Source organism: Salvelinus alpinus, unplaced genomic scaffold (genome assembly GCF_045679555.1).
Source record: "Salvelinus alpinus unplaced genomic scaffold, SLU_Salpinus.1 scaffold_54, whole genome shotgun sequence".
In the NCBI taxonomy this organism is placed as follows: Eukaryota; Metazoa; Chordata; class Actinopteri; order Salmoniformes; family Salmonidae; genus Salvelinus; species Salvelinus alpinus.
In genome coordinates this window covers 1-25,165 of record NW_027255995.1, presented here as the reverse complement: position 1 = coordinate 25,165, position 25,165 = coordinate 1, and the positions used below count along the sequence as shown (strand labels likewise).

Sequence of the window (25,165 nt, the reverse complement as noted above, 5' to 3'; positions counted from 1 at the left end):
CTTCTTTTCCCCAACACTTATTCTTTTTATTTTCTTTGATTTGTCTCATTGTGCTAGAGGGATTGCATTGGACCCATATACAGAACCACACACAACAACTAAGAAATAAAAAAGTACAGGATAATAGAAAATGTAACTGAACTGAACAGAATAACAATATAGGGACAGAATAGGGAGGGAAAGTTAGGGAAGTAAAGGATCAGAGAGGGAAATACTGGGACAAATGAAGGACTATCAGGACAAAGGATATTTAATGGATAGAAGGTATGACTTGGGATATTGCTAGGTTCATTTATAACACAGTCTGGAAACTGAACTAAAAAGCACACCGAAGAAAGAGGAGCTTAGTATATAAGCCCTTGTAATGCCATAACTTTCCCGCCTTTGAGTATCTCCAGCTGGCAAATTGAACCAATAGGGTAACAGAAAGATAGAAACGCCCAATTTGGGCGCAGTGGCTGGGTCTCTCCCTCCTAATTGCGCTCATTTTAAAAGGTACGGGGTTCTCAGTCGAGGAAAAGATCCCTCTGATGAAGCAGAAAACTCTGCGAAACGTTAGGGTTTTGCAAACAGGACTTCACAGTGGATTTTAACATTGCTTGGCTTTTAGTCACCTTTTTGATTTTAAACAATATAATTAAAAGTTACGTTTTAGAGTTAAGATGTGGAGGGGTAAGGGGGAGCTCATTGACTAAAGTGCACAGACATTTGGGGAAGCAATCGAGATTTTAACCTGTGGAACCAGATCTTTTTAACAGGATTGGACTCAAAGAACAACGGATTACTGCCCCAGCCCTGGAACGTTAAGAAACAATCTTTAACCTCATCTCTATCTCCATATCGCAATAACCCAGCCTACAAAGAACACGGCGAAAGAACAACGGATCACAGCCCCAGCCCTGGAACTTGGAAACGCAAAGAAACAAATCGGTCACCTCACTTCCACCTCCATATTTCAAGAACCCGGCCGACAAAATACCAAGGGGGTAAGGACTGGTCCTGAGCAGCACAAAAAGTATCGTGCTGTTCAGGCCTTCACATCTTCTATTCTAAATGTAGTATTGCCCTGCTTTTTTTATTTACACTGTCCGGTCCTCCTCGACTGAGAACAACCTGGTTGTATTATATTAACTAGGAAACGTAGTATTTAGGTATTTTAGCATCAGGGTTTTGTAACAATGCAGGCATTAATGAATTTGAAGACCAAGTCACATGACAGGATAGCACAACCCCAAACCCAACCTTACGCATACAGACAGCCTGGCCTATACGACCCCCCAGATGAAGAGACAAGGCAGACTGCAAAACTGTACTTTAAATTAATACAGGCAACCCACCACATGGAGGTGGTGGAGAAGGCACTTAAAAACCATGCATTCCCTACTGGTATGATGAGACAGGTGCATCGTGTCACCAACTTTATCAAACCATCTTCACCCACAGACTACACCACAACAAAATTATCACAGAACACACACCAGTGGATGCAAAACAACATGAACATACTACAGACACATTACCGATCAACCACCTACACCATTACACAACAAATAAACACACCCAACACTTTGGCACTGACAATCGCAATAGGCTGGGCACATAAGAGATACAAACATAAATTGACACCCACCACCATCATTAGAGTCGAAACCACCTTGAAACTCCCTCAGGCCTCTTCCTCTCCCCAACAGACAACTATACAGACCAACACAATACGAGACCAACCACATACACTTCCAGCAATAGAACACACCCCACTACAGATTTCCCCACCAACGATACTAAATTCAATTCCAAACCCAGTGCCCCCTCTCTCCTCAGCAGAGGAATTTCCACCCTTGTCAAAACCTCGCCCCCTGCCAAAAAGACAACCATCATACCTACGGACACTATCACTGGGAAAACAACCGACCCTGAGTGAAACCTATAACCTTCGCATACAGACTCCTTCCAAAACACATCTTCACTCCCTACCCTCAACATCCACCCTCACTGATTCTTCCCTTTCCAATCAAAAAGGAGAGGCAAGAATAGCAACCCCTACAACTGGAAAGGAGAAATGGAAAAGTCCAATGGGTCCCCCTACTCCCAAAGCAGCCACTCCTATCATAGCCCAGGTTCACCACACAGTCAACAGTCAACCAGAAACTTGTACACCTACAGCTACACCCATTAAACAAAACACTAACTGCAAAAGAGCACAGGGTAATGTAGCAATATTACTAAGAGACATCATTACATCTGCTCCTCTTTCACCCACAGGAGGCGCCAGGAAAGGGGTACAGACAAGGACAGGGCAACTCAAGGGGCATATGACGATGACTAAAGGGCAAGACAATGGGCAACACCCCAAAGCTCCCAAACCTGAACCCCCACAAAAAACAAATATCGCTGTGCCTCTGCCTGTCCAGGGCCCCTGTATAACTGGCGCCTCAAAATACCCACCATCATCCCTACCACAACCCCATCTTCAACCCCAACCACAGCCTAAACCCACACATCCCCCCCAAAAACCCTTCTATCACAAGGCTAGGCCGAATTACAAGGTGGCAGATTGGAACATTGAGGGACACACACCAACACTCATCATAGGAGACTCAAACCTCAACCGGATCCCACCATTCAATAACCCCAACATCCAGGTAGACAGTTACCCAGGGGCAACATTCTATCATTTCACAAAGATACTGGAGAAAACCCCCATACATACAGACACGGCGACTGTTGTTATCTCGGTGGGCCTGAACAACAAGGATCACGACCCATTTCAAACATCACTGAAACAGTTGTCAGGTATGCACAAGGAGGCAAAGAAAACATTTCCAAACGCAACAATATACATCCCGGTCATCAGCCATTCACCTCTTCTTAGTCCACAACAGAAGAGAAATCTTAAGCTCATCAACGCTTACATTACCACTAACTTCCCAACCCTATTAGAGATTCCACAAGACACATTTCACACAACAACAGATCTCATACACTGGACATCCACCACAGCAGACCTCATCTTTCAACACTGGTGCAGACAGTTAAATTTACATTAACCACAAGCCACAGTCTGGATAGAAATAATCTTTCTCTTAATCTCTTTCCTTCCCTAATAACCAGTGCAGATCCTCCAATTAGGGGAGCAGTGGACCAGTCAACAACTAATATCATGAATCTTTCCAAATCCTTCATACCCACAGCAGCACAGGTAAAGCTCCTGGAGAGAGGGTTAACATTCATCCCTCGGCCAAACAAATTTGATTGGGAGGAACTTCAAAGGGACACCCACAAATATCACAGAAGACTTAAACTGTTGGACTACTATGACTACAACACAGACGACAACCACCAACCATTTACTTTACCATCTACCTGGGAACCTAAAACCTCCCAGATAGATGGTAGAATCAGGAGACTAATCAGAATAGACAAGAACACACTTCACAACCATCAGATGCACACTGATAGGGAGGATAACCTCACACACGTAGAAAGACAGGCAATACAACAACTCAAAAATAACCCACACATAATCATCAAACCAGCAGATAAAGGTTCAAAAATAGTCATATTGGATAAACATCAATACATGTATGAAGCAAACAGACAGTTATCAAACACCAAACATTATAAACGAATAGAAAACAGTATACAACCACAGACACAGACACAGTTAAGGACAATAATAAAAAGACTCTATGACCAACACTACATTACAGCAAAACAACGGGACTTTCTTTACGGTACAGACACCCCACGACCTAGACTATTCTATTTACTGTTAAAAGTACACAAGGAACCGGGGACATGGACAATTCCCTTTGAAGTTCCCCCTGGCAGACCAATTGTTTCAGACTGCAACAGTGAATCCTATAACATCTCGCAATATATAGATCATCACATTAACCCTCTCTCCACCAGGCACCCCAGCTTTCTCAGGGACACTTACCACTTTATGGAGAGGATTGGACCCATAGTTGTTCCCTCCCACACACACATATTCACGATAGATATTGATAGCTTATACACTAATATAAATACAGCAACAGGAATACAAGCAATTAGAAATATCTTTAAGAGATACCCAGACAACACTAGACCGGACATAGAAATATTACAATTATTAGAAATCAGCCTTACTAGCAATGACTTTTTATTCAACGATCACTATTACCTGCAGGTGGAGGGAACAGCTATGGGCAAAAAATTCGCACCTGCTTACGCCAATATATACATGGCTGAATGGGAGAGAGAGGCACTGGCCAAGTGTCCATATCAACCCACTTTTTATTACCGCTTTTTAGACGACATAATAGGAGCCTGGCCCCACGACATCCAATTATTCACAGATTTCATAAACATTCTCAACAGTCATCATTCATCCATTAAGGTTAAATACACAATTCATCCGCAAGAAGTCAACTTCTTAGACACAACTGTTTTTTTCAGTAATAACAATCAATCACAGAAAACACTACACACTAGAGTCTACTTCAAACCAACAGACACACATGCTTTACTTCATAAACACAGTTACCATCCTAAACATACATTTAAGGGAATAATAAAATCACAAATCATACGGTTCTACAGGATATCATCTTGCAAGCAAGACCTGGATTATGCAATAAATACACTATTCAATGCACTTAGAAGAAGAGGATATTCAAAACGATTTTTAAGAACCATTAAAAACAACACATTGGCCGCCCTCCCTCCCATTCATCCAACACTCATAGACCACATCAAATCACCCACCTCTCTTAACCTTAACCTCAATCCTACTCCTAACCTTAACCTCTCCCTAAACCCCACGCCTAACCTTAACCTCTCCCCAAACCCCACGGCTAACCTTAACCTCTCCCCAAACCCCACGGCTAACCTTAACCTCTCCCCAAACCCCACGCCTAACCTTAACCTCTCCCCAAACCCCACGCCTAACCTTAACCTCTCCCCAAACCCCACGCCTAACCTTAACCTCTCCCCAAACCCCACGCCTAACCTTAACCTCTCCCCAAACCCCACGCCTAACCTTAACCTCTCCCCAAACCCCACGCCTAACCTTAACCTCTCCCCAAACCCCACGCCTAACCTTAATGTTTACCATTACCCTAATCAGGGTTCTCATCCTAACTTAATCTCTACCTCCCTCCTTCACCCTAATCCTGACTCCCCTATGGAAAGTGATCTGCACCAATCACTAAACCGCAACACTTCCTCTGTCTCTTCTCCTTTGTCATCAATACTCAATCAACAGACAATTATCATCCCCCTAGTAACCACATTTTCACATAGAATCAGATCCCTACATCAATCAATCAAACACAACTTCTCTACAGTTCAGCACACTTACATACCACTCAAACCATACAGAATAATTTCAGCATTCAGAAAGAACAACAATTTAAAGGACCTCCTCACCAAAGCAAGATTCAGTAGTAAGCCACCACAAGACCCCAAATCTCACAATTTCCATTTTCGACAGATAAAGTTCATTACAAACATACACAGCCATACATCAGCACCAGTACAAGAATCCTATTCATTGAACACCCATAACGCCATTTATATCATTACATGCACACTCTGCAATAAACAATACATCGGAGAAACCAAACACACCATAGAAACCAGACTCAAACAACACCTGTATAACATTAAAAGGGCACACCTACAAACGGCACTCATAACCCACTTCCAGGAGCACCCCATCACCCACCTTACCATATCAGGGTTACAGTCACACATAGGCTGGACCTGTGGGCAGCGAAAGAGGGTAGAACGGGAGTGGATCCAGCACCTACAGACAATAACGCCAAATGGCCTGAACGAGAGGTTTTAGAAAATGGGTTTTAACAGACAGGAAAATGGATGGAGAAGAACATGGTTTTATTTATATTTTATCTATACTCTATATATTTATGTTTTGTTCAGTTTTAGTTTGGCATTTCCTTTTCTTAGGTCTTTCCTTTCTTTTAATATGATAAAACAATAAAACCAACTAAATGCACAATATTGCTTTTATGTTCATATTTAACAACATCATGGTTGAATGAATCTTTCACCACATCGGCTCCTGCACTGTCACCCAGAAAAAGAGCCATTTTAGAACTTACTTCAGTTTAATTTATGATCTTAGGAGGACACCTACGGGCCTTTTTAAGTACTACACCTAATATAAAAGATCATCAGAAGAGGGATAAACAGGAGATTGGCCTGTGCACCGTAAAACAAACTAGCTGAAACGAAACACAATTATATTCAAAACCTAACCCTAGCCCGTGCCATCCCTGGGTTGTCCCTCTTCAAGTATAGTACTGCTTTCAGGTGCTGGTTTCTGCTCCTCGTGTGGCGTGTTGCTGCTCCGCTGTCCACGGGTCATCCACGTCCAGACCCACCGGGAGAGCAACAGCGCTTATGAATTACAGCAATATATTACATTGAATCACTCTTCTTTTCCCCAACACTTATTCTTTTTATTTTCTTTGATTTGTCTCATTGTGCTAGAGGGATTGCATTGGACCCATATACAGAACCACACACAACAACTAAGAAATAAAAAAGTACAGGATAATAGAAAATGTAACTGAACTGAACAGAATAACAATATAGGGACAGAATAGGGAGGGAAAGTTAGGGAAGTAAAGGATCAGAGAGGGAAATACTGGGACAAATGAAGGACTATCAGGACAAAGGATATTTAATGGATAGAAGGTATGACTTGGGATATTGCTAGGTTCATTTATAACACAGTCTGGAAACTGAACTAAAAAGCACACCGAAGAAAGAGGAGCTTAGTATATAAGCCCTTGTAATGCCATAACTTTCCCGCCTTTGAGTATCTCCAGCTGGCAAATTGAACCAATAGGGTAACAGAAAGATAGAAACGCCCAATTTGGGCGCAGTGGCTGGGTCTCTCCCTCCTAATTGCGCTCATTTTAAAAGGTACGGGGTTCTCAGTCGAGGAAAAGATCCCTCTGATGAAGCAGAAAACTCTGCGAAACGTTAGGGTTTTGCAAACAGGACTTCACAGTGGATTTTAACATTGCTTGGCTTTTAGTCACCTTTTTGATTTTAAACAATATAATTAAAAGTTACGTTTTAGAGTTAAGATGTGGAGGGGTAAGGGGGAGCTCATTGACTAAAGTGCACAGACATTTGGGGAAGCAATCGAGATTTTAACCTGTGGAACCAGATCTTTTTAACAGGATTGGACTCAAAGAACAACGGATTACTGCCCCAGCCCTGGAACGTTAAGAAACAATCTTTAACCTCATCTCTATCTCCATATCGCAATAACCCAGCCTACAAAGAACACGGCGAAAGAACAACGGATCACAGCCCCAGCCCTGGAACTTGGAAACGCAAAGAAACAAATCGGTCACCTCACTTCCACCTCCATATTTCAAGAACCCGGCCGACAAAATACCAAGGGGGTAAGGACTGGTCCTGAGCAGCACAAAAAGTATCGTGCTGTTCAGGCCTTCACATCTTCTATTCTAAATGTAGTATTGCCCTGCTTTTTTTATTTACACTGTCCGGTCCTCCTCGACTGAGAACAACCTGGTTGTATTATATTAACTAGGAAACGTAGTATTTAGGTATTTTAGCATCAGGGTTTTGTAACAATGCAGGCATTAATGAATTTGAAGACCAAGTCACATGACAGGATAGCACAACCCCAAACCCAACCTTACGCATACAGACAGCCTGGCCTATACGACCCCCCAGATGAAGAGACAAGGCAGACTGCAAAACTGTACTTTAAATTAATACAGGCAACCCACCACATGGAGGTGGTGGAGAAGGCACTTAAAAACCATGCATTCCCTACTGGTATGATGAGACAGGTGCATCGTGTCACCAACTTTATCAAACCATCTTCACCCACAGACTACACCACAACAAAATTATCACAGAACACACACCAGTGGATGCAAAACAACATGAACATACTACAGACACATTACCGATCAACCACCTACACCATTACACAACAAATAAACACACCCAACACTTTGGCACTGACAATCGCAATAGGCTGGGCACATAAGAGATACAAACATAAATTGACACCCACCACCATCATTAGAGTCGAAACCACCTTGAAACTCCCTCAGGCCTCTTCCTCTCCCCAACAGACAACTATACAGACCAACACAATACGAGACCAACCACATACACTTCCAGCAATAGAACACACCCCACTACAGATTTCCCCACCAACGATACTAAATTCAATTCCAAACCCAGTGCCCCCTCTCTCCTCAGCAGAGGAATTTCCACCCTTGTCAAAACCTCGCCCCCTGCCAAAAAGACAACCATCATACCTACGGACACTATCACTGGGAAAACAACCGACCCTGAGTGAAACCTATAACCTTCGCATACAGACTCCTTCCAAAACACATCTTCACTCCCTACCCTCAACATCCACCCTCACTGATTCTTCCCTTTCCAATCAAAAAGGAGAGGCAAGAATAGCAACCCCTACAACTGGAAAGGAGAAATGGAAAAGTCCAATGGGTCCCCCTACTCCCAAAGCAGCCACTCCTATCATAGCCCAGGTTCACCACACAGTCAACAGTCAACCAGAAACTTGTACACCTACAGCTACACCCATTAAACAAAACACTAACTGCAAAAGAGCACAGGGTAATGTAGCAATATTACTAAGAGACATCATTACATCTGCTCCTCTTTCACCCACAGGAGGCGCCAGGAAAGGGGTACAGACAAGGACAGGGCAACTCAAGGGGCATATGACGATGACTAAAGGGCAAGACAATGGGCAACACCCCAAAGCTCCCAAACCTGAACCCCCACAAAAAACAAATATCGCTGTGCCTCTGCCTGTCCAGGGCCCCTGTATAACTGGCGCCTCAAAATACCCACCATCATCCCTACCACAACCCCATCTTCAACCCCAACCACAGCCTAAACCCACACATCCCCCCCAAAAACCCTTCTATCACAAGGCTAGGCCGAATTACAAGGTGGCAGATTGGAACATTGAGGGACACACACCAACACTCATCATAGGAGACTCAAACCTCAACCGGATCCCACCATTCAATAACCCCAACATCCAGGTAGACAGTTACCCAGGGGCAACATTCTATCATTTCACAAAGATACTGGAGAAAACCCCCATACATACAGACACGGCGACTGTTGTTATCTCGGTGGGCCTGAACAACAAGGATCACGACCCATTTCAAACATCACTGAAACAGTTGTCAGGTATGCACAAGGAGGCAAAGAAAACATTTCCAAACGCAACAATATACATCCCGGTCATCAGCCATTCACCTCTTCTTAGTCCACAACAGAAGAGAAATCTTAAGCTCATCAACGCTTACATTACCACTAACTTCCCAACCCTATTAGAGATTCCACAAGACACATTTCACACAACAACAGATCTCATACACTGGACATCCACCACAGCAGACCTCATCTTTCAACACTGGTGCAGACAGTTAAATTTACATTAACCACAAGCCACAGTCTGGATAGAAATAATCTTTCTCTTAATCTCTTTCCTTCCCTAATAACCAGTGCAGATCCTCCAATTAGGGGAGCAGTGGACCAGTCAACAACTAATATCATGAATCTTTCCAAATCCTTCATACCCACAGCAGCACAGGTAAAGCTCCTGGAGAGAGGGTTAACATTCATCCCTCGGCCAAACAAATTTGATTGGGAGGAACTTCAAAGGGACACCCACAAATATCACAGAAGACTTAAACTGTTGGACTACTATGACTACAACACAGACGACAACCACCAACCATTTACTTTACCATCTACCTGGGAACCTAAAACCTCCCAGATAGATGGTAGAATCAGGAGACTAATCAGAATAGACAAGAACACACTTCACAACCATCAGATGCACACTGATAGGGAGGATAACCTCACACACGTAGAAAGACAGGCAATACAACAACTCAAAAATAACCCACACATAATCATCAAACCAGCAGATAAAGGTTCAAAAATAGTCATATTGGATAAACATCAATACATGTATGAAGCAAACAGACAGTTATCAAACACCAAACATTATAAACGAATAGAAAACAGTATACAACCACAGACACAGACACAGTTAAGGACAATAATAAAAAGACTCTATGACCAACACTACATTACAGCAAAACAACGGGACTTTCTTTACGGTACAGACACCCCACGACCTAGACTATTCTATTTACTGTTAAAAGTACACAAGGAACCGGGGACATGGACAATTCCCTTTGAAGTTCCCCCTGGCAGACCAATTGTTTCAGACTGCAACAGTGAATCCTATAACATCTCGCAATATATAGATCATCACATTAACCCTCTCTCCACCAGGCACCCCAGCTTTCTCAGGGACACTTACCACTTTATGGAGAGGATTGGACCCATAGTTGTTCCCTCCCACACACACATATTCACGATAGATATTGATAGCTTATACACTAATATAAATACAGCAACAGGAATACAAGCAATTAGAAATATCTTTAAGAGATACCCAGACAACACTAGACCGGACATAGAAATATTACAATTATTAGAAATCAGCCTTACTAGCAATGACTTTTTATTCAACGATCACTATTACCTGCAGGTGGAGGGAACAGCTATGGGCAAAAAATTCGCACCTGCTTACGCCAATATATACATGGCTGAATGGGAGAGAGAGGCACTGGCCAAGTGTCCATATCAACCCACTTTTTATTACCGCTTTTTAGACGACATAATAGGAGCCTGGCCCCACGACATCCAATTATTCACAGATTTCATAAACATTCTCAACAGTCATCATTCATCCATTAAGGTTAAATACACAATTCATCCGCAAGAAGTCAACTTCTTAGACACAACTGTTTTTTTCAGTAATAACAATCAATCACAGAAAACACTACACACTAGAGTCTACTTCAAACCAACAGACACACATGCTTTACTTCATAAACACAGTTACCATCCTAAACATACATTTAAGGGAATAATAAAATCACAAATCATACGGTTCTACAGGATATCATCTTGCAAGCAAGACCTGGATTATGCAATAAATACACTATTCAATGCACTTAGAAGAAGAGGATATTCAAAACGATTTTTAAGAACCATTAAAAACAACACATTGGCCGCCCTCCCTCCCATTCATCCAACACTCATAGACCACATCAAATCACCCACCTCTCTTAACCTTAACCTCAATCCTACTCCTAACCTTAACCTCTCCCTAAACCCCACGCCTAACCTTAACCTCTCCCCAAACCCCACGGCTAACCTTAACCTCTCCCCAAACCCCACGGCTAACCTTAACCTCTCCCCAAACCCCACGCCTAACCTTAACCTCTCCCCAAACCCCACGCCTAACCTTAACCTCTCCCCAAACCCCACGCCTAACCTTAACCTCTCCCCAAACCCCACGCCTAACCTTAACCTCTCCCCAAACCCCACGCCTAACCTTAACCTCTCCCCAAACCCCACGCCTAACCTTAACCTCTCCCCAAACCCCACGCCTAACCTTAACCTCTCCCCAAACCCCACGCCTAACCTTAATGTTTACCATTACCCTAATCAGGGTTCTCATCCTAACTTAATCTCTACCTCCCTCCTTCACCCTAATCCTGACTCCCCTATGGAAAGTGATCTGCACCAATCACTAAACCGCAACACTTCCTCTGTCTCTTCTCCTTTGTCATCAATACTCAATCAACAGACAATTATCATCCCCCTAGTAACCACATTTTCACATAGAATCAGATCCCTACATCAATCAATCAAACACAACTTCTCTACAGTTCAGCACACTTACATACCACTCAAACCATACAGAATAATTTCAGCATTCAGAAAGAACAACAATTTAAAGGACCTCCTCACCAAAGCAAGATTCAGTAGTAAGCCACCACAAGACCCCAAATCTCACAATTTCCATTTTCGACAGATAAAGTTCATTACAAACATACACAGCCATACATCAGCACCAGTACAAGAATCCTATTCATTGAACACCCATAACGCCATTTATATCATTACATGCACACTCTGCAATAAACAATACATCGGAGAAACCAAACACACCATAGAAACCAGACTCAAACAACACCTGTATAACATTAAAAGGGCACACCTACAAACGGCACTCATAACCCACTTCCAGGAGCACCCCATCACCCACCTTACCATATCAGGGTTACAGTCACACATAGGCTGGACCTGTGGGCAGCGAAAGAGGGTAGAACGGGAGTGGATCCAGCACCTACAGACAATAACGCCAAATGGCCTGAACGAGAGGTTTTAGAAAATGGGTTTTAACAGACAGGAAAATGGATGGAGAAGAACATGGTTTTATTTATATTTTATCTATACTCTATATATTTATGTTTTGTTCAGTTTTAGTTTGGCATTTCCTTTTCTTAGGTCTTTCCTTTCTTTTAATATGATAAAACAATAAAACCAACTAAATGCACAATATTGCTTTTATGTTCATATTTAACAACATCATGGTTGAATGAATCTTTCACCACATCGGCTCCTGCACTGTCACCCAGAAAAAGAGCCATTTTAGAACTTACTTCAGTTTAATTTATGATCTTAGGAGGACACCTACGGGCCTTTTTAAGTACTACACCTAATATAAAAGATCATCAGAAGAGGGATAAACAGGAGATTGGCCTGTGCACCGTAAAACAAACTAGCTGAAACGAAACACAATTATATTCAAAACCTAACCCTAGCCCGTGCCATCCCTGGGTTGTCCCTCTTCAAGTATAGTACTGCTTTCAGGTGCTGGTTTCTGCTCCTCGTGTGGCGTGTTGCTGCTCCGCTGTCCACGGGTCATCCACGTCCAGACCCACCGGGAGAGCAACAGCGCTTATGAATTACAGCAATATATTACATTGAATCACTCTTCTTTTCCCCAACACTTATTCTTTTTATTTTCTTTGATTTGTCTCATTGTGCTAGAGGGATTGCATTGGACCCATATACAGAACCACACACAACAACTAAGAAATAAAAAAGTACAGGATAATAGAAAATGTAACTGAACTGAACAGAATAACAATATAGGGACAGAATAGGGAGGGAAAGTTAGGGAAGTAAAGGATCAGAGAGGGAAATACTGGGACAAATGAAGGACTATCAGGACAAAGGATATTTAATGGATAGAAGGTATGACTTGGGATATTGCTAGGTTCATTTATAACACAGTCTGGAAACTGAACTAAAAAGCACACCGAAGAAAGAGGAGCTTAGTATATAAGCCCTTGTAATGCCATAACTTTCCCGCCTTTGAGTATCTCCAGCTGGCAAATTGAACCAATAGGGTAACAGAAAGATAGAAACGCCCAATTTGGGCGCAGTGGCTGGGTCTCTCCCTCCTAATTGCGCTCATTTTAAAAGGTACGGGGTTCTCAGTCGAGGAAAAGATCCCTCTGATGAAGCAGAAAACTCTGCGAAACGTTAGGGTTTTGCAAACAGGACTTCACAGTGGATTTTAACATTGCTTGGCTTTTAGTCACCTTTTTGATTTTAAACAATATAATTAAAAGTTACGTTTTAGAGTTAAGATGTGGAGGGGTAAGGGGGAGCTCATTGACTAAAGTGCACAGACATTTGGGGAAGCAATCGAGATTTTAACCTGTGGAACCAGATCTTTTTAACAGGATTGGACTCAAAGAACAACGGATTACTGCCCCAGCCCTGGAACGTTAAGAAACAATCTTTAACCTCATCTCTATCTCCATATCGCAATAACCCAGCCTACAAAGAACACGGCGAAAGAACAACGGATCACAGCCCCAGCCCTGGAACTTGGAAACGCAAAGAAACAAATCGGTCACCTCACTTCCACCTCCATATTTCAAGAACCCGGCCGACAAAATACCAAGGGGGTAAGGACTGGTCCTGAGCAGCACAAAAAGTATCGTGCTGTTCAGGCCTTCACATCTTCTATTCTAAATGTAGTATTGCCCTGCTTTTTTTATTTACACTGTCCGGTCCTCCTCGACTGAGAACAACCTGGTTGTATTATATTAACTAGGAAACGTAGTATTTAGGTATTTTAGCATCAGGGTTTTGTAACAATGCAGGCATTAATGAATTTGAAGACCAAGTCACATGACAGGATAGCACAACCCCAAACCCAACCTTACGCATACAGACAGCCTGGCCTATACGACCCCCCAGATGAAGAGACAAGGCAGACTGCAAAACTGTACTTTAAATTAATACAGGCAACCCACCACATGGAGGTGGTGGAGAAGGCACTTAAAAACCATGCATTCCCTACTGGTATGATGAGACAGGTGCATCGTGTCACCAACTTTATCAAACCATCTTCACCCACAGACTACACCACAACAAAATTATCACAGAACACACACCAGTGGATGCAAAACAACATGAACATACTACAGACACATTACCGATCAACCACCTACACCATTACACAACAAATAAACACACCCAACACTTTGGCACTGACAATCGCAATAGGCTGGGCACATAAGAGATACAAACATAAATTGACACCCACCACCATCATTAGAGTCGAAACCACCTTGAAACTCCCTCAGGCCTCTTCCTCTCCCCAACAGACAACTATACAGACCAACACAATACGAGACCAACCACATACACTTCCAGCAATAGAACACACCCCACTACAGATTTCCCCACCAACGATACTAAATTCAATTCCAAACCCAGTGCCCCCTCTCTCCTCAGCAGAGGAATTTCCACCCTTGTCAAAACCTCGCCCCCTGCCAAAAAGACAACCATCATACCTACGGACACTATCACTGGGAAAACAACCGACCCTGAGTGAAACCTATAACCTTCGCATACAGACTCCTTCCAAAACACATCTTCACTCCCTACCCTCAACATCCACCCTCACTGATTCTTCCCTTTCCAATCAAAAAGGAGAGGCAAGAATAGCAACCCCTACAACTGGAAAGGAGAAATGGAAAAGTCCAATGGGTCCCCCTACTCCCAAAGCAGCCACTCCTATCATAGCCCAGGTTCACCACACAGTCAACAGTCAACCAGAAACTTGTACACCTACAGCTACACCCATTAAACAAAACACTAACTGCAAAAGAGCACAGGGTAATGTAGCAATATTACTAAGAGATATCATTACATCTGCTCCTCTTTCACCCACAGGAGGCGCCAGGAAAGGGGTACAGACAAGGACAGGGCAACTCAAGGGGCATATGACGATGACTAAAGGGCAAGACAATGGGCAACACCCCAAAGCTCCCAAACCTGAACCCCCACAAAAAACAAATATCGCTGTGCCTCTGCCTGTCCAGGGCCCCTGTATAACTGGCGCCTCAAAATACCCACCATCATCCCTACCACAACCCCATCTTCAACCCCAACCACAGCCTAAACCCACACATCCCCCCCCAAAAACCCTTCTATCACAAGGCTAGGCCGAATTACAAGGTGGCAGATTGGAACATTGAGGGACACACACCAACACTCATCATAGGAGACTCAAACCTCAACCGGATCCCACCATTCAATAACCCCAACATCCAGGTAGACAGTTACCCAGGGGCAACATTCTATCATTTCACAAAGATACTGGAGAAAACCCCCATACATACAGACACGGCGACTGTTGTTATCTCGGTGGGCCTGAACAACAAGGATCACGACCCATTTCAAACATCACTGAAACAGTTGTCAGGTATGCACAAGGAGGCAAAGAAAACATTTCCAAACGCAACAATATACATCCCGGTCATCAGCCATTCACCTCTTCTTAGTCCACAACAGAAGAGAAATCTTAAGCTCATCAACGCTTACATTACCACTAACTTCCCAACCCTATTAGAGATTCCACAAGACACATTTCACACAACAACAGATCTCATACACTGGACATCCACCACAGCAGACCTCATCTTTCAACACTGGTGCAGACAGTTAAATTTACATTAACCACAAGCCACAGTCTGGATAGAAATAATCTTTCTCTTAATCTCTTTCCTTCCCTAATAACCAGTGCAGATCCTCCAATTAGGGGAGCAGTGGACCAGTCAACAACTAATATCATGAATCTTTCCAAATCCTTCATACCCACAGCAGCACAGGTAAAGCTCCTGGAGAGAGGGTTAACATTCATCCCTCGGCCAAACAAATTTGATTGGGAGGAACTTCAAAGGGACACCCACAAATATCACAGAAGACTTAAACTGTTGGACTACTATGACTACAACACAGACGACAACCACCAACCATTTACTTTACCATCTACCTGGGAACCTAAAACCTCCCAGATAGATGGTAGAATCAGGAGACTAATCAGAATAGACAAGAACACACTTCACAACCATCAGATGCACACTGATAGGGAGGATAACCTCACACACGTAGAAAGACAGGCAATACAACAACTCAAAAATAACCCACACATAATCATCAAACCAGCAGATAAAGGTTCAAAAATAGTCATATTGGATAAACATCAATACATGTATGAAGCAAACAGACAGTTATCAAACACCAAACATTATAAACGAATAGAAAACAGTATACAACCACAGACACAGACACAGTTAAGGACAATAATAAAAAGACTCTATGACCAACACTACATTACAGCAAAACAACGGGACTTTCTTTACGGTACAGACACCCCACGACCTAGACTATTCTATTTACTGTTAAAAGTACACAAGGAACCGGGGACATGGACAATTCCCTTTGAAGTTCCCCCTGGCAGACCAATTGTTTCAGACTGCAACAGTGAATCCTATAACATCTCGCAATATATAGATCATCACATTAACCCTCTCTCCACCAGGCACCCCAGCTTTCTCAGGGACACTTACCACTTTATGGAGAGGATTGGACCCATAGTTGTTCCCTCCCACACACACATATTCACGATAGATATTGATAGCTTATACACTAATATAAATACAGCAACAGGAATACAAGCAATTAGAAATATCTTTAAGAGATACCCAGACAACACTAGACCGGACATAGAAATATTACAATTATTAGAAATCAGCCTTACTAGCAATGACTTTTTATTCAACGATCACTATTACCTGCAGGTGGAGGGAACAGCTATGGGCAAAAAATTCGCACCTGCTTACGCCAATATATACATGGCTGAATGGGAGAGAGAGGCACTGGCCAAGTGTCCATATCAACCCACTTTTTATTACCGCTTTTTAGACGACATAATAGGAGCCTGGCCCCACGACATCCAATTATTCACAGATTTCATAAACATTCTCAACAGTCATCATTCATCCATTAAGGTTAAATACACAATTCATCCGCAAGAAGTCAACTTCTTAGACACAACTGTTTTTTTCAGTAATAACAATCAATCACAGAAAACACTACACACTAGAGTCTACTTCAAACCAACAGACACACATGCTTTACTTCATAAACACAGTTACCATCCTAAACATACATTTAAGGGAATAATAAAATCACAAATCATACGGTTCTACAGGATATCATCTTGCAAGCAAGACCTGGATTATGCAATAAATACACTATTCAATGCACTTAGAAGAAGAGGATATTCAAAACGATTTTTAAGAACCATTAAAAACAACACATTGGCCGCCCTCCCTCCCATTCATCCAACACTCATAGACCACATCAAATCACCCACCTCTCTTAACCTTAACCTCAATCCTACTCCTAACCTTAACCTCTCCCTAAACCCCACGCCTAACCTTAACCTCTCCCCAAACCCCACGGCTAACCTTAACCTCTCCCCAAACCCCACGGCTAACCTTAACCTCTCCCCAAACCCCACGCCTAACCTTAACCTCTCCCCAAACCCCACGCCTAACCTTAACCTCTCCCCAAACCCCACGCCTAACCTTAACCTCTCCCCAAACCCCACGCCTAACCTTAACCTCTCCCCAAACCCCACGCCTAACCTTAACCTCTCCCCAAACCCCACGCCTAACCTTAACCTCTCCCCAAACCCCACGCCTAACCTTAACCTCTCCCCAAACCCCACGCCTAACCTTAATGTTTACCATTACCCTAATCAGGGTTCTCATCCTAACTTAATCTCTACCTCCCTCCTTCACCCTAATCCTGACTCCCCTATGGAAAGTGATCTGCACCAATCACTAAACCGCAACACTTCCTCTGTCTCTTCTCCTTTGTCATCAATACTCAATCAACAGACAATTATCATCCCCCTAGTAACCACATTTTCACATAGAATCAGATCCCTACATCAATCAATCAAACACAACTTCTCTACAGTTCAGCACACTTACATACCACTCAAACCATACAGAATAATTTCAGCATTCAGAAAGAACAACAATTTAAAGGACCTCCTCACCAAAGCAAGATTCAGTAGTAAGCCACCACAAGACCCCAAATCTCACAATTTCCATTTTCGACAGATAAAGTTCATTACAAACATACACAGCCATACATCAGCACCAGTACAAGAATCCTATTCATTGAACACCCATAACGCCATTTATATCATTACATGCACACTCTGCAATAAACAATACATCGGAGAAACCAAACACACCATAGAAACCAGACTCAAACAACACCTGTATAACATTAAAAGGGCACACCTACAAACGGCACTCATAACCCACTTCCAGGAGCACCCCATCACCCACCTTACCATATCAGGGTTACAGTCACACATAGGCTGGACCTGTGGGCAGCGAAAGAGGGTAGAACGGGAGTGGATCCAGCACCTACAGACAATAACGCCAAATGGCCTGAACGAGAGGTTTTAGAAAATGGGTTTTAACAGACAGGAAAATGGATGGAGAAGAACATGGTTTTATTTATATTTTATCTATACTCTATATATTTATGTTTTGTTCAGTTTTAGTTTGGCATTTCCTTTTCTTAGGTCTTTCCTTTCTTTTAATATGATAAAACAATAAAACCAACTAAATGCACAATATTGCTTTTATGTTCATATTTAACAACATCATGGTTGAATGAATCTTTCACCACATCGGCTCCTGCACTGTCACCCAGAAAAAGAGCCATTTTAGAACTTACTTCAGTTTAATTTATGATCTTAGGAGGACACCTACGGGCCTTTTTAAGTACTACACCTAATATAAAAGATCATCAGAAGAGGGATAAACAGGAGATTGGCCTGTGCACCGTAAAACAAACTAGCTGAAACGAAACACAATTATATTCAAAACCTAACCCTAGCCCGTGCCATCCCTGGGTTGTCCCTCTTCAAGTATAGTACTGCTTTCAGGTGCTGGTTTCTGCTCCTCGTGTGGCGTGTTGCTGCTCCGCTGTCCACGGGTCATCCACGTCCAGACCCACCGGGAGAGCAACAGCGCTTATGAATTACAGCAATATATTACATTGAATCACTCTTCTTTTCCCCAACACTTATTCTTTTTATTTTCTTTGATTTGTCTCATTGTGCTAGAGGGATTGCATTGGACCCATATACAGAACCACACACAACAACTAAGAAATAAAAAAGTACAGGATAATAGAAAATGTAACTGAACTGAACAGAATAACAATATAGGGACAGAATAGGGAGGGAAAGTTAGGGAAGTAAAGGATCAGAGAGGGAAATACTGGGACAAATGAAGGACTATCAGGACAAAGGATATTTAATGGATAGAAGGTATGACTTGGGATATTGCTAGGTTCATTTATAACACAGTCTGGAAACTGAACTAAAAAGCACACCGAAGAAAGAGGAGCTTAGTATATAAGCCCTTGTAATGCCATAACTTTCCCGCCTTTGAGTATCTCCAGCTGGCAAATTGAACCAATAGGGTAACAGAAAGATAGAAACGCCCAATTTGGGCGCAGTGGCTGGGTCTCTCCCTCCTAATTGCGCTCATTTTAAAAGGTACGGGGTTCTCAGTCGAGGAAAAGATCCCTCTGATGAAGCAGAAAACTCTGCGAAACGTTAGGGTTTTGCAAACAGGACTTCACAGTGGATTTTAACATTGCTTGGCTTTTAGTCACCTTTTTGATTTTAAACAATATAATTAAAAGTTACGTTTTAGAGTTAAGATGTGGAGGGGTAAGGGGGAGCTCATTGACTAAAGTGCACAGACATTTGGGGAAGCAATCGAGATTTTAACCTGTGGAACCAGATCTTTTTAACAGGATTGGACTCAAAGAACAACGGATTACTGCCCCAGCCCTGGAACGTTAAGAAACAATCTTTAACCTCATCTCTATCTCCATATCGCAATAACCCAGCCTACAAAGAACACGGCGAAAGAACAACGGATCACAGCCCCAGCCCTGGAACTTGGAAACGCAAAGAAACAAATCGGTCACCTCACTTCCACCTCCATATTTCAAGAACCCGGCCGACAAAATACCAAGGGGGTAAGGACTGGTCCTGAGCAGCACAAAAAGTATCGTGCTGTTCAGGCCTTCACATCTTCTATTCTAAATGTAGTATTGCCCTGCTTTTTTTATTTACACTGTCCGGTCCTCCTCGACTGAGAACAACCTGGTTGTATTATATTAACTAGGAAACGTAGTATTTAGGTATTTTAGCATCAGGGTTTTGTAACAATGCAGGCATTAATGAATTTGAAGACCAAGTCACATGACAGGATAGCACAACCCCAAACCCAACCTTACGCATACAGACAGCCTGGCCTATACGACCCCCCAGATGAAGAGACAAGGCAGACTGCAAAACTGTACTTTAAATTAATACAGGCAACCCACCACATGGAGGTGGTGGAGAAGGCACTTAAAAACCATGCATTCCCTACTGGTATGATGAGACAGGTGCATCGTGTCACCAACTTTATCAAACCATCTTCACCCACAGACTACACCACAACAAAATTATCACAGAACACACACCAGTGGATGCAAAACAACATGAACATACTACAGACACATTACCGATCAACCACCTACACCATTACACAACAAATAAACACACCCAACACTTTGGCACTGACAATCGCAATAGGCTGGGCACATAAGAGATACAAACATAAATTGACACCCACCACCATCATTAGAGTCGAAACCACCTTGAAACTCCCTCAGGCCTCTTCCTCTCCCCAACAGACAACTATACAGACCAACACAATACGAGACCAACCACATACACTTCCAGCAATAGAACACACCCCACTACAGATTTCCCCACCAACGATACTAAATTCAATTCCAAACCCAGTGCCCCCTCTCTCCTCAGCAGAGGAATTTCCACCCTTGTCAAAACCTCGCCCCCTGCCAAAAAGACAACCATCATACCTACGGACACTATCACTGGGAAAACAACCGACCCTGAGTGAAACCTATAACCTTCGCATACAGACTCCTTCCAAAACACATCTTCACTCCCTACCCTCAACATCCACCCTCACTGATTCTTCCCTTTCCAATCAAAAAGGAGAGGCAAGAATAGCAACCCCTACAACTGGAAAGGAGAAATGGAAAAGTCCAATGGGTCCCCCTACTCCCAAAGCAGCCACTCCTATCATAGCCCAGGTTCACCACACAGTCAACAGTCAACCAGAAACTTGTACACCTACAGCTACACCCATTAAACAAAACACTAACTGCAAAAGAGCACAGGGTAATGTAGCAATATTACTAAGAGACATCATTACATCTGCTCCTCTTTCACCCACAGGAGGCGCCAGGAAAGGGGTACAGACAAGGACAGGGCAACTCAAGGGGCATATGACGATGACTAAAGGGCAAGACAATGGGCAACACCCCAAAGCTCCCAAACCTGAACCCCCACAAAAAACAAATATCGCTGTGCCTCTGCCTGTCCAGGGCCCCTGTATAACTGGCGCCTCAAAATACCCACCATCATCCCTACCACAACCCCATCTTCAACCCCAACCACAGCCTAAACCCACACATCCCCCCCAAAAACCCTTCTATCACAAGGCTAGGCCGAATTACAAGGTGGCAGATTGGAACATTGAGGGACACACACCAACACTCATCATAGGAGACTCAAACCTCAACCGGATCCCACCATTCAATAACCCCAACATCCAGGTAGACAGTTACCCAGGGGCAACATTCTATCATTTCACAAAGATACTGGAGAAAACCCCCATACATACAGACACGGCGACTGTTGTTATCTCGGTGGGCCTGAACAACAAGGATCACGACCCATTTCAAACATCACTGAAACAGTTGTCAGGTATGCACAAGGAGGCAAAGAAAACATTTCCAAACGCAACAATATACATCCCGGTCATCAGCCATTCACCTCTTCTTAGTCCACAACAGAAGAGAAATCTTAAGCTCATCAACGCTTACATTACCACTAACTTCCCAACCCTATTAGAGATTCCACAAGACACATTTCACACAACAACAGATCTCATACACTGGACATCCACCACAGCAGACCTCATCTTTCAACACTGGTGCAGACAGTTAAATTTACATTAACCACAAGCCACAGTCTGGATAGAAATAATCTTTCTCTTAATCTCTTTCCTTCCCTAATAACCAGTGCAGATCCTCCAATTAGGGGAGCAGTGGACCAGTCAACAACTAATATCATGAATCTTTCCAAATCCTTCATACCCACAGCAGCACAGGTAAAGCTCCTGGAGAGAGGGTTAACATTCATCCCTCGGCCAAACAAATTTGATTGGGAGGAACTTCAAAGGGACACCCACAAATATCACAGAAGACTTAAACTGTTGGACTACTATGACTACAACACAGACGACAACCACCAACCATTTACTTTACCATCTACCTGGGAACCTAAAACCTCCCAGATAGATGGTAGAATCAGGAGACTAATCAGAATAGACAAGAACACACTTCACAACCATCAGATGCACACTGATAGGGAGGATAACCTCACACACGTAGAAAGACAGGCAATACAACAACTCAAAAATAACCCACACATAATCATCAAACCAGCAGATAAAGGTTCAAAAATAGTCATATTGGATAAACATCAATACATGTATGAAGCAAACAGACAGTTATCAAACACCAAACATTATAAACGAATAGAAAACAGTATACAACCACAGACACAGACACAGTTAAGGACAATAATAAAAAGACTCTATGACCAACACTACATTACAGCAAAACAACGGGACTTTCTTTACGGTACAGACACCCCACGACCTAGACTATTCTATTTACTGTTAAAAGTACACAAGGAACCGGGGACATGGACAATTCCCTTTGAAGTTCCCCCTGGCAGACCAATTGTTTCAGACTGCAACAGTGAATCCTATAACATCTCGCAATATATAGATCATCACATTAACCCTCTCTCCACCAGGCACCCCAGCTTTCTCAGGGACACTTACCACTTTATGGAGAGGATTGGACCCATAGTTGTTCCCTCCCACACACACATATTCACGATAGATATTGATAGCTTATACACTAATATAAATACAGCAACAGGAATACAAGCAATTAGAAATATCTTTAAGAGATACCCAGACAACACTAGACCGGACATAGAAATATTACAATTATTAGAAATCAGCCTTACTAGCAATGACTTTTTATTCAACGATCACTATTACCTGCAGGTGGAGGGAACAGCTATGGGCAAAAAATTCGCACCTGCTTACGCCAATATATACATGGCTGAATGGGAGAGAGAGGCACTGGCCAAGTGTCCATATCAACCCACTTTTTATTACCGCTTTTTAGACGACATAATAGGAGCCTGGCCCCACGACATCCAATTATTCACAGATTTCATAAACATTCTCAACAGTCATCATTCATCCATTAAGGTTAAATACACAATTCATCCGCAAGAAGTCAACTTCTTAGACACAACTGTTTTTTTCAGTAATAACAATCAATCACAGAAAACACTACACACTAGAGTCTACTTCAAACCAACAGACACACATGCTTTACTTCATAAACACAGTTACCATCCTAAACATACATTTAAGGGAATAATAAAATCACAAATCATACGGTTCTACAGGATATCATCTTGCAAGCAAGACCTGGATTATGCAATAAATACACTATTCAATGCACTTAGAAGAAGAGGATATTCAAAACGATTTTTAAGAACCATTAAAAACAACACATTGGCCGCCCTCCCTCCCATTCATCCAACACTCATAGACCACATCAAATCACCCACCTCTCTTAACCTTAACCTCAATCCTACTCCTAACCTTAACCTCTCCCTAAACCCCACGCCTAACCTTAACCTCTCCCCAAACCCCACGGCTAACCTTAACCTCTCCCCAAACCCCACGGCTAACCTTAACCTCTCCCCAAACCCCACGCCTAACCTTAACCTCTCCCCAAACCCCACGCCTAACCTTAACCTCTCCCCAAACCCCACGCCTAACCTTAACCTCTCCCCAAACCCCACGCCTAACCTTAACCTCTCCCCAAACCCCACGCCTAACCTTAACCTCTCCCCAAACCCCACGCCTAACCTTAACCTCTCCCCAAACCCCACGCCTAACCTTAACCTCTCCCCAAACCCCACGCCTAACCTTAATGTTTACCATTACCCTAATCAGGGTTCTCATCCTAACTTAATCTCTACCTCCCTCCTTCACCCTAATCCTGACTCCCCTATGGAAAGTGATCTGCACCAATCACTAAACCGCAACACTTCCTCTGTCTCTTCTCCTTTGTCATCAATACTCAATCAACAGACAATTATCATCCCCCTAGTAACCACATTTTCACATAGAATCAGATCCCTACATCAATCAATCAAACACAACTTCTCTACAGTTCAGCACACTTACATACCACTCAAACCATACAGAATAATTTCAGCATTCAGAAAGAACAACAATTTAAAGGACCTCCTCACCAAAGCAAGATTCAGTAGTAAGCCACCACAAGACCCCAAATCTCACAATTTCCATTTTCGACAGATAAAGTTCATTACAAACATACACAGCCATACATCAGCACCAGTACAAGAATCCTATTCATTGAACACCCATAACGCCATTTATATCATTACATGCACACTCTGCAATAAACAATACATCGGAGAAACCAAACACACCATAGAAACCAGACTCAAACAACACCTGTATAACATTAAAAGGGCACACCTACAAACGGCACTCATAACCCACTTCCAGGAGCACCCCATCACCCACCTTACCATATCAGGGTTACAGTCACACATAGGCTGGACCTG

The 25,165-nt window shown here is 42.8% G+C and overlaps 4 long non-coding RNA genes across 4 annotated transcripts; all 4 read left to right on the top strand.

Annotated features, from left to right (window-relative positions):
• The first annotated feature begins 228 nt into the window (after nt 1-228).
• LOC139567140 (uncharacterized) lies at nt 229-2,386 on the top strand. The gene is made up of 2 exons (XR_011673237.1): nt 229-986; nt 2,263-2,386. It is a non-coding gene; the product is annotated as an uncharacterized lncRNA (long non-coding RNA).
• A 4,283-nt stretch (nt 2,387-6,669) lies between these two features.
• LOC139567139 (uncharacterized) lies at nt 6,670-8,827 on the top strand. The gene is made up of 2 exons (XR_011673236.1): nt 6,670-7,427; nt 8,704-8,827. It is a non-coding gene; the product is annotated as an uncharacterized lncRNA (long non-coding RNA).
• A 4,313-nt stretch (nt 8,828-13,140) lies between these two features.
• LOC139567138 (uncharacterized) lies at nt 13,141-15,298 on the top strand. Its single transcript, XR_011673235.1, has 2 exons — nt 13,141-13,898; nt 15,175-15,298. It is a non-coding gene; the product is annotated as an uncharacterized lncRNA (long non-coding RNA).
• Nucleotides 15,299-19,612: 4,314 nt separating this feature from the next.
• LOC139567137 (uncharacterized) lies at nt 19,613-21,770 on the top strand. The gene is made up of 2 exons (XR_011673234.1): nt 19,613-20,370; nt 21,647-21,770. It is a non-coding gene; the product is annotated as an uncharacterized lncRNA (long non-coding RNA).
• Nucleotides 21,771-25,165: the final 3,395 nt, after the last annotated feature.